Source organism: Mobula hypostoma, chromosome 7 (genome assembly GCF_963921235.1).
Source record: "Mobula hypostoma chromosome 7, sMobHyp1.1, whole genome shotgun sequence".
Classification (NCBI taxonomy): domain Eukaryota; kingdom Metazoa; phylum Chordata; class Chondrichthyes; order Myliobatiformes; family Myliobatidae; genus Mobula; species Mobula hypostoma.
This window is the reverse complement of record NC_086103.1, coordinates 70,984,119-71,000,318: the sequence shown is the minus strand read 5'-3', so window position 1 is coordinate 71,000,318 and position 16,200 is coordinate 70,984,119. Positions and strand designations below refer to the sequence as shown.

Below are 16,200 nucleotides of genomic sequence, written 5' to 3'. Positions count from 1 at the left end.
GCCCAGAATATACAACCCACTAATGTTCTATTTACAAATTTACGCAGACCTTGCTAAATTATTGTATTTTGCAAGCAAGAAGCAATATAGGAACAACATCATGGGTTAGATGTAACCAAATCACAGGCATTCAATTGTGCATGTTCTTGATTCTTAACCAGGTAAAGGACAAATGTAAATTCCAATTTTTTTGGAGTCAGCATAGTTTCTCATGACACGTAGCCAGCTGAGCATGTATTTCATGATGTAATCTATTACAGGAGCATCTGCCTCTTTGTGATAGCACTGACACAAGTGACACGCTCTCTGCTCCACCACATTCAATTTGCATAATCTTTTATTGTGGACCACAATATAATCACTGAAATTTTAATCACTAAACAATGTAATAACTTGCTTATTACCATGGAAATGGTATCTTCTGCTCTTTTCATTAGCCAATTAGGCTGATGCTTTGGGTATCATCAAACAAGCTAAATTAATTGAACAAAAGAACGTTATTCTTCACGGACACAGACAATAACCACACAGAGGATAAGGACAAAACAAAAATCACTCTACTAAATCATTACCTTTTTTTTTTGCTGTTGTCCACACATTCCAATCCCCAAAGCTCCCACTGGTCACAAGAGACCTCAGGTTTTTATTTGGCAGACATTGTGTGTTTTCTTCCTCAAGCATCTTCTCACTGACAAAACGGTGGAAGAAAAACATTAGCCAGAGAGATAGCACCCATGGGTGGTGTCCAACCTAAACCTGTTGGTGACCACCTTGGAGTCTGATAGAGACTCACGGGCATTCCGAGGTCCCTCTGCTCTTTTTAACAGGCGTCCAAGCAGGAGCTTTTGAAGTATAGCATAGTCAAACTGGAGCTGCAGTTTTTCAACAGTCTCTATAAATAGAATGGTGGACTCGTCTTGAACACAGAATTTGCAAGCTGTCCAGGAGTCCATGAGACATCATTTGGCTCACTGTTAGCTTACTTATCAATCTTAAAGAACCACAGTTCTAAACTTGGGTTTCTTCAGCTTGAGCCTGACATTTTCACAATGGTCAAGATTTCAAAGAATTTCTGTCAATTCTTCTGAACTCACATCCTGAGCATGCACAGATGAAGATAAAAACACAGTGTAACAGAGTCATGGAGGGTTAGTCACGGGGATCCATGTGATCATTTGTACCCACAATGACTCTTCAAAGTACAAAGTACATTTACTATAAAAGTACATATAGGTCACCATATACAACACTGAGATTCATTTCTCTTCTTCATAGAAACTATTTTCCCTAATTTTATTTCACCCCTTTTCCCATATTATTTCATATGATTACTCCTCAAAAGCATAATACTTTTCTCTTCAACAATCATCTTGAACCAGTTTCATCTTTACTTCCGTGCTAGCTAAACAGTGGAGCCTATTCATTCTACACATTATAGAACACACAAATGTTACCATGGAATGAATTTCTAAGCATTTATGTTTGAAATACCATGAACAATATTCTTGTATTTACTCTTTTAATGCTCTTGATGGTTCTCAGCCTATAGATTGTGGCAGAAAAACAGAGCAATAAAATAAACACCATTTCCCACTGAATAGGGATATATCTCCCCTTTCATGTTCCCATCCCTACACCCTGTAACTTCCATCCAATAAGCCTGGATCTCTCTCCCAGCTCATGATATTCACTATTAACTTCTAAAGATAAAAATAAAGATGAGCTTTATTGTTACATAGACATGAAAATATTAAAACATACAGGGAAATACGTCATTTGTATCAAAACAAATCAGTCACAATTGTACTAGGCAGCCGCACATCCAGTGCCAACACAGCATACCTACAACTCGCTAACCCTAACAATATATCTTTGGACTGTGGGAGGAAAACGGAGCATCTGGTAGAAACCCATGTGGTCACAGGGAGGACGTACAAACTCTTCACAGGCAGCGGTAGGAACTGAACCTCGGTCAGTGATCGCTGATGTTGTAAAGTGATGCACTAATCGCTAAACTATTGCGCTGCCCTAATCTCACAAGTGATTAGGAATTTTGCCTTTGCAAGTGATGCCTGTATCCTTGAAATAATTATAAAATAACCCACACTTCATATCCAGTTGTTAGAACCCAGCTTTTATATCATCTTCTGACAGCTCCTACAACTGATTGATGCAAGGTAGTGGAAAGCCCAGGTCACTGACAGTGACTGCATTGTGCCATAACTTGGGGAGGAATAAGGCGACCACAGGACCTCCTTGCTCCTGTTTAGATCTTATTTCCCAGGTTTGTAAACATCTGTCTCCTGGGTGCCAAGTAGGGAAGTCTAGCTTGAAGCTACTTCATCCATTCTCATCTAGTAACAGACACAGTCTGGTGCAGTTTTTTTTTTGCTTAACACAATATTTACTCTGAAATAGCACATTTAAGAATAAGTTATTGCTTAAAGATATCCCTTTACACGTCTAAAATTGGTCACTGGATAAAGTTTGACTAATACAGCTGAAGATTAGCAAAAATATAAGGAACTACCTTCGCTTCAGCTCCAGAAACCATGCTGTGTTTGGACACAGGGTGAGGAACCCTCATCTGTGTGATATATTAGGAAATCAATGGAGCAGCATGAGTCATCAGATACATTATGATTGAAGTCTCTGTATTTGTTAAGTAGATTTCATACACGATACAGTTGTAGAGTCACAGACATACAGCGCTTACCTATCTTTTTGTAATTCTACATTACTCCAAGTTGTCCACATTAGGCCTAAATATTGTCACTTATAATTCTATATACCTCTATTAGGTCATCTCTTAGCCTCTGCTCAATGAAAAGCAAGCCCAGCCTTTCCTATTTCTCCTCATAACTAAAGAACTCTAGTCCAGGAAACATCCTGGTGAATCTCCTTTGCACTCTCTTCAGTGCAACCATATCTTTCTATAGAGGGATGGTCAGAACTGCACATTGTATTTGAAGTGCTGTCTAATCTGTGTTACGTAAAGTGCAATGTCATGTTCCAACTTTTATGTTCTATGACCCATAGAAGCAAGCATGTCATCTGCTTTCTTAAGTACTTATTAGGTACTTAAGTACTTAAGTACTTATTAGCTAACTATTTACTTTCTACACAGTCTAAGCTACTTTTGCTAAGGCAGTGCCACATGGTACTTGCTATGGAGCAGTCAGGATTCAGAAAATGTCACAGCTGGAAAAATGGGTAAGTTAATTCCTTGTGGGTATGGAGAGAAAGGAGAAGGTGACAACCAGAAAGGGTAATAAATGCTGGAATTCCCTTTCAAGCAGGTATACCCACTACAACAACCCTATTGCTCTTGTAAATGTCTGTGATTTCCTTACATATCTATTTCTCTTACTCACACGACTATAACTCCAGCAAAGTAATCACCCTTCTTGTATTCTTAAATTCTATGCATATGACTGCATTGGAAGATCCCTCATAAAGATCCTCTCTGTATACTGTTATGCTGTAGTCAAACAATAATGGAACTCCTCTCCTCTTCTGAATTCCTTTACTTTGATCATGTTTAAAACTCCTATGGCCCATTCAGCTGCCATTCCTGCTCTTCCCTCAGCCACATTCCTGTGATTAGAATAACATTGTATATCTAAGTGCTGATCCATGCTTTAAGCTCACCTGATTTACCAATGAGACTCCTTACATAAAAGTAAATGCAGTCGAATCTGCTAATCCTTCCATGCTTCCCAAACTGCCTCCGCTACACCTGCTTGCTTAATTTATCTTCTACAGTTTCTTCCTACTTGGTGCACTCTACAATGCTTCCTACCTTGGTGCCAATTAGCTCAAACCATTCCAAGTGGTGTGAGCAAACTTCCCTCTAGAATCTAGGTGCAAGCTATCCTTCTTGTCCATTCCCAATCTGAGACATCTGTGACCCTGGCACCAGGAAGGCAATGTACGCTTCTAGACCACAGAAGTAAAGCCAGGTTCTTCCCACTCAAGGAGACCCATCCATTACCACTCAGCTACAATCTTCCCTCATCCACTGTGCATCAGAATAACCATGGTGCCCTAAACTCACCTGCTGCTGTTGCTTTCCTCTGAGAGTCCTTCCCTCCAAAAATATCCAAAATAATAAAGTGTTTGAAAGGTGAATGTTTGCAGGAGATACCTTCAGTTACTGCCCTTTATAGTGGTCACCCTCCACTTTTCTCTCTGCACCCACAGCATGACTAAACATTCCCACCATTTTTGCACCGCCAGTTTTCGGAACCATAAGTGTTCCCAAGACCTTTTGACACATATTAGAAGAAGTGTTTGATAGAAGAATGCTTTAAAGACACCTCACATCCTACCAGAAGGGAGGTATGTGCCAATGATATATTGGGCTGTCCACTACTTTCTGGAGTTCTGAGATGCCCCCTAAAACATTCCTCTTTGCTAAGCTATTAGAGTGAGTAGATGAAAGTTTGTACAGATATTTCCAGAGAATATGGCCATGACACCTGAGGGAAAACTAACCAATATTTCAGCATTTAAAATTAGGGATTATCAAAGACCTACCATGCACAGACTCATTTTTGATTATCCCTAATCAGTCCCTGTCTATTCAGATGCCGATATAGATCCAGTCCCTTAGAACACTTTCCAATAGCTTATCAACTACTGATGTTCGGACCACCAGCTTATAATTTCTCAGCTTAGTTTCAGCAACTTTATTAAACAATGAAACAACATTAACTGTCCTCTGGTCCTCTGACACCTCACTCGTTGCTAAGGACATTTTATCAATTTCTACATTAGCCTCCCAGAAAGTGTATGGGGACACATTATCAGGCCCTGTGGATTCATCCATCTTAATTTGCCTCAAGACAGCAAATACCTCCTCCTCTGTAATCTGTATGTTGTCAATGACCTCACTGTTGCTTTGCCTCACCCCTGTAGACACTAGGTCCATCTCCTGAGTAAATATGGATGCAAGTAATCCATTTCTCTTCCCCATCTCTTTCGGCTCCATGCTTAGATGATTGCTCTGATCTTCCAAAGGAGTAATTTTGTCCCTTGCTATTCTTTTGCTCGTAATATGCCTGCAGAAGTCTTTGGGATTTTCCTTCACTTTATCTGCTATAGCAAACTTGCACCTTCTTTTAGCCCTCCTGGTTTCCTTCTTAATTATTTTCTGACATTTCTTATATTCAAGTACCTCATTTGTTCCTTCATGCCTATACCTGCTATGCACCTCTTTCATCTTCTTAACCAGGGCCTCAATATCCCTTGAAAACCAAGGTTTCCTAAACCTGCTACCCTTGCCTTTTATTCTTACAGCAACAAATAAACTCGGTACTATCAAAATCTTACTTACCAAGCACACCTTTGTCAGAAAACAACTTGTCCACAGTGCACACTTGCCAGATCCTTTCTGATACCATCAAAATTGGCCTGTCTCCAATTTAAAATTTCAACCCCAGGATAAGACTTATCCCTCTCCATAATTATCTTGAAACTAATGGCATTATGATCGCTAGTTACAAAGTGTTCCCCTTACGCAGACTTCTGTCACCTGCTCTGTCTAATTTCCTAATAGGAGATCTAGTATTGTGCTCGCTCTTTGGGACCTCTATGTTTTCATTAAGGAAACTTACCTGAACACATCTGACAAACTCTATCCAATTTAACCCTTTTACACAATGGTAGTCCCAGTCAATATGTGGAAAGTTAACATCACCTACTATCACTACTTTATATTTCTTTTAACAGTTTGCAACATCTCTACAAATCTGCTCCTTTAAATCCCACTGACTGTTCGGTGGTCTATAATGTAATCCCATTAAAGTAGTCAATCCTTTCTATTCCTCAGTTCCATCGATATAGCTTCACTTGACAAGCCCGCCAATCTGTCCTGTCTCAGCACTGCCATGATACTTTCCCTGACTAGTAATGCTATCCTGCCCCCACTACTGCCTCTCACGCTATCACGTCTAAAACAACAGAACCCCAGAACATTAAGCTGACAGTCCTGCCTCCCACCCCCTGGCAACCAAGTCTCATTAATGGCTACAATATGATAATTCTACATGCTAATCCATGCCCTGAGCTCATCTACAAGATGCCTTGCTTTGCAATATACACAACTCAGAATATTAGTCCCTCAAGTTCAACGTTTCAATTCCTGACTTTGTATGTAGGCTTAACAACATCTATCCCCATGACCATTCCACTACCTGTTCTGGTGCTCTGGTTCCCATCCCCCTACAGCCCTCGTTTAAACCACCCCATGTAGAACAAGCAAACCTTCCCTCAAGGATATTGATCCCCTCCAGTTCAGGTGCAAACCATTCTGCCTGTACAGATCCAACCTACCCTGGACAAGAGCCCAATAATCCATAAATATGAAGCCCTTCCTCCTTCACCACCTCCTAAGCCACATGTTAAACTATATTATCTTCCTACTGCTGCTCCCACTAGCATGTGGGATGGGGAGTAATCCTGAGATCACAACCCTGGAGGTCCCATCCTTTAACTAACTCTCTGAACTCACCTTGCAGGACCGTTTCAACAAGAGGAGCATCCAGTATCCTGTCTGGCATCCCCGCTGCTTTAATTGTCCAATAGGAAAGAAAAAATTACATAGTGGAAGGGAAACTCCAGACAACTTTCACTCAAAGGCTTGCACAATTTTGAAAATGTTTTAGATCCCATCCTTTGAAGTTGTCAGTAACAAGTCTTCGTAATTACAATCCCTTGTAAAATTCTCTGTACTCTTCAGAGGAATTTAATACTTTCCTAAAAGGACATCGTCACAAATGAATGGTGACTTCCTGGCCAATGCCTTAGGCCTTGGTGGCATTACTAGTACTTCTTTATATTCTGAAATCCTCTGGAATTCAATAACAGGGAGATGGATTACTGGTTAAAAAGTGGTAAGTGTTCAAGAAAATTAAGATTTTTTTAATGATTAGTCTACTTTGGCCTATTTATTTCTTGTCCTCCTATCATTGCTCTATTTTCTCTTTCCAGCAAGAACCAGTTTAGTATAGGTGAAAACCACCTCATCCATCAGAACTTTTCCATTCTGGTAACATTTGTTCCAGTCTCCTATCTGAGAGTGAGTGTTTAAGGCTGCACGCAGTCACAAAGTACCTGCTTTGTTTTTCCATCCAGCCAACGTCAAATAAAAGACAGGCTGAATAATAATTCTGGCATCAAACCAGAAATCATTGAACTGATACAACCAAGATAGTGAAAATACAGGAAATTTGAAATTATTCAAATAATCAGTATATCCGATGGATTTCTTTCCAACTGGCCTCGTGGAGGAATCATCCTATACTTGGGGTTGTGATTTTTTTTCCCTCTAACAATATTTAGACAACTCAGCTTTTCTTCGTACATTCATCGCCACCAACAGTGATGGGTCTCCTCATGGTAGGCATGACAGGTTGGATCTGCAGGAAAGGGTATTTATCCCTCTAACTGATAAGCCTTCAAACTTTCAATTGTTTCTGCCTGGATAAACAATTGCCAAGAGTTGTGATTTTAATATTCATTGTTATCCCTTACCCCCGTCTGCATCATGGACACCATTACATTTTTTTTTCTGATAACTTACGTAATGTGGGAGGTCGTTATGCTGGTCCACCTCTGTCCTTCATTTCTCTCTGTTCTCGATACTTACGGAGACTGAGACAAGACATTTGTACAGGTTTCAAGGTCCAGCATGAACCACAATAATATATGCATCTGAATCCTTCCTCAAGTTGTTTAACTTTGTCTGTAATGTGCAGGCTCAGTCACTTCACTGAAACACTCCTTTCCTGGCAAATTCTGAAAAGGATTGGTTTCTGCCATCATGCCACAATGAACAGAGAAATTAAAATAACTGAAAATGGTTACAAACCATTTCGAAAATAAAAAGCTGCACAATCTGCTGCCTTTTGCTTGTGCACACTCACAGCCTGAAACCTCAATTGGACCATGGATACTACTTGCAGAAACCCAGTTGGAACCAATCCAGCCACCAGTGCTTCCATGCTTAATTATTAGCTTGCTTGCTAGTCAAAGCAGCCAGGCAGTACTTGCAAAAACAGCCATCTGTTCAGCAGCTACCAGTACTTGAACAGTGAACAAATCAATAAATATAATTTACTGCTCTCTCACTCACTCTGTTTGAGGCTAAACTCCTATTTATTGTACCGTCCTTCTAATCTTACAGCTATTTCCTCATATAACTACTGCATATATCGCTCCTGTCAATTCTTCCACACTTAAAGAAAAGCAAGTTCTGTAAGTAACTGCATTATTTGATTTCCAATAAAACAAAAATGACAGAAACTGTGTCCTGGCTCAACTTATCATAAAGCCTGACTCAAAGACACAAAAAGCAGAACTCCAACTATGATGACAAAAAGCTGTAATTCTAAGTCATTTGTGAAATGAGTGAGAGCAATCGGTACAGTCTTTTACTTGATTTAATTGAATTAATCTTATTGTAATTGGCATTGGTATTGGTTTAATATTGTCACATGTGGTAAGGTACAGTGAAATTGCATATTATTTACACAGATTATATCATTATGCAGTGTATTGATCTAGAATAAGGTAAAATAATAACAATACAGAATAAAGCATAAAAGCTACCAAAAAAAAGTGGACTGCAGGTAAACGATAATGAAGTAGATTGTGATGCTAAAAGTCCACCTTGTTGTAGAAGAAGTCCATTGTGACAACAATAGGATAGAAGCTGTTCTTGAGCCTGGTGGTATGTGCTTTCAGGCTTTTATATCTTCTGATCAATGGAAGATTGGAGATGAGAGAATGGACTAGGACTCGCTATTGCTGATATCCACACTTAGGAACTTGAAGCCCTTAACTGCCTTATGTCAACACCGTTAATATAGACAGAAGCTACTGCAGCATTAACAAGCTACAGGACAGCTTCTTTCTACAAGACATTAGACTTTTAAATTCACATTGCAACAGAATCGTAACACAAAGGTTTTTACTCCCTCCCATTGTGGGATGGATGTAAGATTTAAATAAATTCTAAATTCTAAAACACGTACATTGCCCACCTTTCTTAAGTCAATGGCCAGCTCTTCTGTTTTGCTGACATTGAGGGAAAGATTGTTATCATGACACCATGTTACTAAGCTCCATATCTCCCCCCTGTATTGTGACTCAGCATTATTTGGGATGCGGCCAATGGCAGTGTATCACCTGAAAACTTGTGGATGGATTTAGAACAGAACCTGGCCACACAGTCATGAGTGTGCCAGGAGTGGAATAGGGGGCTGAGAACACAACCTTGTGGAGACCCAGTGTTTAGAAAATAGTAGTGGACTGCAGTCTGTTGGTCAGAGTGCCAAGGGTCCAGTTTCAGAGAGAGGCACTAAAACCCAGGGTCTTCAATTGGTAAATTAAAAACATAAGCTATCACAGCCATGTATCCTTTCTTGGAACGTGCCTCCGTCGCCAACTTACTCCAGTTGGCTTTAGGATTCGTTTCCAAGCCTCTCAATTTGGACCTTCTGAGGATCCCAGGTACTCACATTTTATTGACTCTGCCTCTCGCCGCTTCTCCCGTCAAGCTCTGAAGGCGACGCTCTCCGCCATGAGGAGGTACTTGGTGTCCCTATCCCAGACCCTTCCACACCTTCGGCAAACTTTCTTCGCCGTCTGTAATGGTCCTACCCGCTATTTCATCCTCCGTCGGATCCACGCCTGCAATTGCCGTTTTTTTGACTTTGTCATGTTAGGCAAAGATTGCAAGATCCTACATCTACGGACTCCAGAGCCTGCCGGCCCCGACGCTAGCAGGCATGAACTTTCAATTGCGGCGCCTGCCATTGATCTCGGCGGCTCCAACACCTCAGGGCATATTCAAAACCCGGACTCCAGCAACGACCATGGACACATTCACAGCGATTGCGCAACCACCAACTGCGACTCCAGCCTTGAACTCCAGGCCGGGTCTTTATGTGCTGCTGTTGTGACTCCCATCTCCCCTTCCCCAACCACCACTCCGCAGCCCCGTCTTCCTCAGATCCCACCGTCAACTCCTGGGCCCTCAGAGGTTCCATCTTCCTCTCACCCCAACCCTCCCCTCTCCACTGACACCCCCAGCCTCCCCGCTCCCTCCTCTGATCCCAGCTCTCATCCGTGCCGGGTCTTTACCATCCCCTCCGACCTTCAACTGTCGGAGGCAGAACGCTCTGTTCTCAGTAAGGGCCTCACGTTTGTCCCCCTTCGCCCACACCTCAGCGAGTTCCGTGTTCGCCACGATGCGGAACTTTTCTTCCGCCGTCTCCGTCTCCGAGCCTACTTCTTCGGCAAGGACTCTTCCACCCCCACCGATGACCCCTTCTCCCGTCTTCAACCCTCCTCTTCTTCATGGACACCCCGCTCTGGTCTTCTGCCTGCTCTGGATCTCTTTATTGCCAACTGCCGACGGGACATCAACCGTCTCGACTTCACCGCACCTTGTCCCCATTCCAACCTCACTCCTTCGGAACGCTCTGCTCTCCACTCCCTCCGCACTAATCCTAACCTTATTATTAAACCCGCTGATAAGTGGGGTGCTGTTGTAGTCTGGCGTACTGACCTCTACCTTGTCGAGGCACAGCGACAACTCGCGGATACCTCCTCTTATTTACCCCTCGATCGTGACCCCACCAAGGAGCACCAGGCCATTGTCTCCCACACTATCAACGACTTTATCCGCTCAGGGGATCTCCCATCCACTGCTACCAACCTTATAGTTCCCACACCCCGCACTTCCCGTTTCTACCTCCTACCCAAGATCCACAAACCTGCCTGTCCTGGCCGACCTATTGTCTCAGCTTGCTCCTGCCCCACCGAACTCGTTTCTGCATACCTCGACACTGTTTTATCACCCCTTGTTCAATCCCTTCCGACCTATGTTCGTGACACTTCTCACGCTCTTAAACTTTTCGATGATTTTAAGTTCCCTGGCCCCCACCGCTTTATTTTCACCATGGATGTCCAGTCCTTATATACTTCCATCCCCCATCAGGAAGGTCTCAAAGCTCTACGCTTCTTTTTGGATTCCAGACCTAATCAGTTCCCCTCTACCACCACTCTGCTCCGTCTAGCGGAATTAGTCCTTACTCTTAATAATTTCTCCTTTTGCTCCTCCCATTTCCTCCAAACTAAAGGTGTAGCTATGGGCACCCGTATGGGTCCTAGCTATGCCTGCCTTTTTGTTGGGTTTGTGGAACAATCTATGTTCCGTGCCTATTCTAGTATCTGTCCCCCACTTTTCCTTCGCTATATCGACGACTGCATTGGCGCTGCTTCCTGCACGCATGCAGAACTCGTTGACTTTATTAACTTTGCCTCCAACTTTCACCCTGCCCTCAAGTTTACCTGGTCTATTTCCGACACCTCCCTCCCCTTTCTAGATCTTTCTGTCTCTGTCTCTGGAGACAGCTTATCCACTGATATCTACTATAAGCCTACTGACTCTCACAGCTATCTGGACTATTCCTCTTCTCACCCTGTCTCTTGCAAAAACGCCATCCCCTTCTCGCAATTCCTCCGTCTCTGCCGCATCTGCTCTCAGGATGAGGCTTTTCATTCTAGGACGAGGGAGATGTCTTCATTTTTTAAAGAAAGGGGCTTCCCTTCCTCCACTATCAACTCTGCTCTTAAACGCATCTCCTCCATTTCACGTACATCTGCTCTCACTCCATCCTCCCACCACCCCACTAGGAATAGGGTTCCCCTGGTCCTCACCTACCACCCCACCAGCCTCCGGGTCCAACATATTATTCTCCGTAACTTCCGCCACCTCCAACGGGATCCCACCACTAAGCACATCTTTCCCTCCCCCCTCTCTCTGCATTCCGCAGGGATCGCTCCCTACACAACTCCCTTGTCCATTCGTCCCCCCCATCCCTCCCCACTGATCTCCCTCCTGGCACTTATCCGTGTAAGCGGAACAAGTGCTACACATGCCCTTACACTTCCTCCCTTACCACCATTCAGGGCCCCAAACAGTCCTTCCAGGTGAGGCATCACTTCACCTGTGAGTCGACTGGGGTGATATACTGCATCCGGTGCTCCCGATGTGGCCTTTTATATATTGGTGAGACCCGACGCAGACTGGGAGACCGCTTTGCTGAACATCTACGCTCTGTCCTCCAGAGAAAGCAGGATCTCCCAGTGGCCACACATTTTAATTCCACATCCCATTCCCATTCTGACATGTCTATCCACGGCCTCCTCTACTGTAAAGATGAAGCCACACTCAGGTTGGAGGAACAACACCTTATATTCTGTCTGGGTAGCCTCCAACCTGATGGCATGAACATTGACTTCTCTAACTTCCGCTAGGCCCCACCTCCCCCTCGTACCCCAGCTGTTACTCATTTTTATGCACACATTCTTTCTCTCACTCTCCTTTTTCTCCCTCTGTCCCTCTGAATATACCTCTTGCCCGTCCTCTGGGTCACCCCCCCCCCCGTCTTTCTCCCTAGGCCTCCTGTCCCATGATCCTCTCGTATCCCCTTTTGCCTATCACCTGTCCAGCTCTCGGCTCTATCCCTCCCCCTCCTGTCTTCTCCTATCATTTTGCATCTCCCCCTCCCCCTCCAGCTTTCAAATCCCTTACTCACTCTTCCTTCAGTTAGTCCTGACGAAGGGTCTCGGCCTGAAACGTCGACTGCGCCTCTTCCTATAGATGCTGCTTGGCCTGCTGCGTTCACCAGCAACTTTGATGTATGTTGCTGTTTTTCATTGTGTGAGTGTGTGTGTAAGTGTAAGAGAAGATAGAAAAATAGATAATGCTTACATATAGACTCGATCAGTCTATTCATATTTCCTTATAATGTTCAAAGTTCAAAATAAATTTATTATCAAAGTCCATATGTCACCACGTACAACCCTGAGATTAATTTTCTTGTTGGCATACTCAATAAATCCAATAACCATAACGAAATTCATAAAAATCCAGATCAAAACAGTGGACATCCAGTGTGCAAAATACAACAAAATCTGTAAATACAAAATTAAATAAATAAATAAGCAATTAATATTGAAATATTGAGAGGAAGACTCCTCGAAAGTGAGTCCGTAGTTTGTTGGAACTATTTACTGATGAGGCAAGTGGCGTTAACCCCTTTGGTTCCACAGCCTGATGGTAGAGGGTTAATCACTGTTCCTGAACATGGTGGTGAGAGTCTTGAAGCTCCAGTACTTTCTTCCTGATGCAGCAGGGAGTAGAGAGCATGACCCGGATGGTGGGAGTCTCTGATCATGGATGCTGCTTTCCTGTGATAATGCACAGTGAGGGGGAGGGGTTTCCCTGTTACGGACTGGGCCATACCCACTACTTTTCATACGATTTTCCATTCAAGGGCATTGGTGTTTCCATACCAGACTGTGATGAAGCCAATCAATATACTCTCCACTACACATCTTTAGAAGTTTGTCAAAGTTTTATATGTCATGCCAAATTCTTGCATATTCCTGAAGAAATAGAGGCGCTGCCATACTTTCTTTGTAATTGCATGTACATGCTGGGCAAAGGATAGGTCCTCTGAAATGATGATGCCAAGGAATTTAAGGTTGCTGACCCTTTCTACCTCTGTTGAGGACTGGCTCATGAACCTCTGGTTTCCTCCTCCAGACGTCAATAATCAGCTCCTTGGTCTTGCAGGCATTGAGAAAGAGAATGAGGTCATTCAGGCAGCTCAGTGAGCACAATTTCATTGCTTGGTTGTGGGAGAACTACCTTCTGTCACTCTGGCTCTCTCTGTTCAGCAATATGTTGCTACAGTTTTGCTCAGTCCCTCAATATTTTGACCTGGTTACAATGGTCGTTTACACTCCTATATAATCTTACGAAGTTGGCATTTGTAGTTTCCTTTTCTACACTTTCAATTTCTGTCACTTCATATTCTTCTGCTGCGCTCTTTTCCCCTTGATTTTCACACTCATTCCCTTTCTGTTTCTTACTCTCTCCTGTTGGTGTAACTTTCCTTTGACTGCTGCTTCCTCTGCCAGCAGCTGCACAGCTTTTAACAGTTCTTGACTGTGTTTAGCTGCTATTGTGTGACATCCTGGCGTGGTTCACACACACTGTCCTGTCTCCTGTCTCTGCCTGGGGCGGCTTTCTCCCTGTGGGCCATGTTGAATGCTCTGTGTTGAATACGTGTTTGCTCTCACTGTTGTCCATGTTATTTCTCCCTTTCCTGAATCGATGAGAGCACCTGCCTTACTGAGAGTGTCTATCCCCAGCACAGTGTCTACCTTCACTGTCTGGGCAAACACAGAAGCCTGCAGGAAGCTGCACTCCCTCATCTCAGGGTACTAAGACCCACTCCTATCTGTCCTCATTATATCCCTGCTGCTGCATTGGTATTGTAGATTGCCTCTCCAATCATGGGCAAGGATAGATCAGTTGTTGATATAGATGACCCTGTGTCCATGAACGTATCACTGTCACAACAAAAATTCTCGGTGGTGGGATCCCATTGGAGATGGTGGAAGCTATGGAGAATTATATGTTGGACATGGAGGCTGTTGGGGTGGTAGGTGAGGACAAGAGGAACTCTAATCCCGGTAGTGTGTCAGGAGGATGGGGTGAGGGCAAATATGCACGAAAAGGAAGTGATGCGGCCGAGGGTAGTGTTGATGGTGGAAGAAGGGAAGTCCCTTTCTTTGAAAAAGGAAGTCATCACTTTCATTCTGGAATGAAAAGCCTCATACTGAGAGCAGATGCAGTGAAGACAGAGGAATTGAGAGAAGTGGATGGCGTTTTTACAAGTAACAGGGTGGGAAGAGGTATAGGCCAGGTAGCTGTGAGAGTCCATGAGTTTATAATAGACATCAGTAGATAAGCTGTCTCTGGAGACAGGGACAGAGAGATAGAGAAAGAGGAGGAAAGTGTCAGAAATGGACCAGGTAAATTTGAGGACAGGGTGGAAGTTGGAAGCAAATTTGATGAAGTCAATGAAGCAGGAATCAGCACCAATGGACTCATGGAAGTAGCATAAGAAAAGTTGGGGTGGACACCAGTGTAGGCTTGGAACATAGACTGTTCCAGGTAACCGACCAAAAGGCAGGCATAACTGGGACGCATATGAGTGCCCATGGATACACCTTTTGTTTGAAGGAAGTGGGAGGAGCCAAAGGAGTAATTATTGAGAGTGAGGACAGGTTCCGCTAGGCGGAGGAGAGTGGTGGTGAGAAGGAACTGATTGGGTCTGGTGTCCAGAAAAAAAAATGGAGGGCGTTGAGGCCTTCCTGATGGTGGATGGAAGTGTATAGAGACAGGAAATTCATAGTGAAAATAGGTGATGGGGGCCAGAGAACTGGAAATCGTTGAAAAGATCTGGAGCGTATGAGCTGTTTCATTATGATGGTATTTAACTCTAAGAATAGAGAGACTTTACAAAAGAGATGCGGTTGAGGGTAGTGTTGATGGTGGAAGAAGGGAAGTCCCTTTCTTTGTTGAGACTTAACAAAAAACACAGCAAAGTTTATGCTCCCTGCTTACCCTCACCCTTGTCCAGGAATGAAGACTATTTCTTTGACAGATGCTGTAAAGGAGCGGTATTTAGTATTTAATTATTAACACAGTGTTGGTGTTTAACTTCCATTTATGAGTTTTAGTTAATAGCCCAGTTGGCCTAGCATTCGTTAGACCATATAGCCATAAGACAAAGGAGCAGAAGTCGGCCACTTGGCCCATCGAGTCTACTCCGCCATTTTATCATGAGCTGATCCATTCTCCCATTTAGTCCCACTCCCCCGCCTTCTCACCATAACCCTTGATGCCCTGGCTACTCAGATACCTATCAATCTCTGCCTTAAATACACCCAATGACTTAACCTCCACTGCCGCCCGTGGCAACAAATTCCATAGATTCACCACCCTCTGACTAAAAAAATTTCTTCGCATCTCTGTTCTGAATGGGTGCCCTTCAATCCTTAAGTCATGCCCTCTCATACAAGACTCCCCCACCATGAGAAACAACTTTGCCACATCCACTCTGTCAATGCCTTTCAACATTCGAAATGTTTCTATGAGGTCCCCCCTCATTCTTCTAAACTCCAAGGAGTACAGTCCAAGAGTGTTCAAACGTTCCTCATATGTTAACCCTCTCATTCCCGGAATCATTCTAGTGAATCTTCTCTGAACCCCCTCCACCGTCAGCACATCCTTTCTTAAATAAGGAGCCCAAAACTGCACGCAGTACT

General features: G+C 43.4%; 1 long non-coding RNA gene across 1 annotated transcript; it reads right to left on the bottom strand.

Annotated features, from left to right (window-relative positions):
* Positions 1-361: 361 nt before the first annotated feature.
* Positions 362-7,928, bottom strand: LOC134348947 (uncharacterized). The gene is made up of 3 exons (XR_010018536.1): positions 7,586-7,928; positions 573-688; positions 362-473 (listed from the first exon to the last, which is right to left on the bottom strand). It is a non-coding gene; the product is annotated as an uncharacterized LOC134348947 (long non-coding RNA).
* Between the last annotated feature and the right edge of the window lie 8,272 nt (positions 7,929-16,200).